The following is a 1112-nucleotide window of genomic DNA, read 5'->3' on the forward strand; positions in this document are numbered from 1 at the left end:
TTTTTTTTTTTAATTTTTTATTTTCAATCTTATGAGTGCAAGTTGAATATATGATCTCTTCATGTGCATTTACCTTGCTTAGAAGAATGTTATATTTTATAGAGATCAGGCCTAATTTTTTTCTTTGGTATTTTCACTCCTGTTATTTCCTCGGCGTAATTTGATATTACGTGTTAACTCTCTTAGTTTTGGATAATAATTTGACATATTATGAATTCAAAATGTAAAAATTAAATTCAATTTGCCTTTTTGACTTTATATGGTTCTAATTTTTGTCTAAATTTCTTAAATTATTTCAATCATTTCAAAATTAGTTGGGTTTGAATTCAAAATTGTTTGTTTACATTTAAAGAAAGTAAGTGGTTAAATTAATTGGTGTCTTGTAATCTGTTAATCTTCAATTTTTTTTCTGCGTAAATTCATATTTTTTATATAATACTAGTTGTATTTGGAAACTTTAACTATGGCTGACTCAGCATCAGAAATACCAAAAGGTAATGGGAATTAATCATGAAGGTCCCCCTTAACCAACATTATTCTAGGTTATATGACCCAACCAACAAATAATTAGAAATTAATGAAAGAATTATTACTTCTGTACTTACTATTCAGAGTCAACTTCAGCTGCCAAAGTAATAATAATAACCAACAAGAAGCCTAGTACAGGAATTCATTACAAGATAGAAACTGCAGCCTATATTTACATAAGAGAAAGTAGACTTATCTTGTTTTCTTTGTCATAGGTCCTCTTACTCAAAGCTTCTTTTCTTTCAGCTGCATTAATGAAGACTTGTGCAGTTAGAAAACTGGCAAATAGAAAACGATGTGTTTGAATAGGAGAATTAACTAACCTTTCTTATCCTTTGAAGAAGAATTAAGATTCAAAGTATCCCTCATCATTTTATCTCCCACATCTTTAGAACTCTGAAAATTAAATGACAGTAAGATTCAGAATTATATATAGTTAAGAGTTCCACAGCTTACACATAGTAAGTTCTTCGCTATCCCTTGTTGTGAAATTCTTCCCTGTGGGTAAATTTAATTTTAATAAGAGTAGGTTCACAAGTCGTACTCAAAACATCTACATGATCATTACCAAAAAAAAAAAAAAA

The 1112-nt window shown here is 28.6% G+C and overlaps 1 long non-coding RNA gene across 1 annotated transcript; it reads right to left on the reverse strand.

Annotated features, from left to right (window-relative positions):
* Nucleotides 1-6: 6 nt before the first annotated feature.
* On the reverse strand, nt 7-1089 carry LOC110034862. Its single transcript, XR_002295100.1, has 3 exons — nt 985-1089; nt 852-924; nt 7-774 (listed from the first exon to the last, which is right to left on the reverse strand). It is a non-coding gene; the product is annotated as an uncharacterized LOC110034862 (long non-coding RNA).
* Between the last annotated feature and the right edge of the window lie 23 nt (nt 1090-1112).

This window comes from Phalaenopsis equestris, unplaced genomic scaffold, assembly GCF_001263595.1.
Source record: "Phalaenopsis equestris unplaced genomic scaffold, ASM126359v1 Scaffold194081, whole genome shotgun sequence".
NCBI lineage: Eukaryota > Viridiplantae > Streptophyta > Magnoliopsida > Asparagales > Orchidaceae > Phalaenopsis > Phalaenopsis equestris.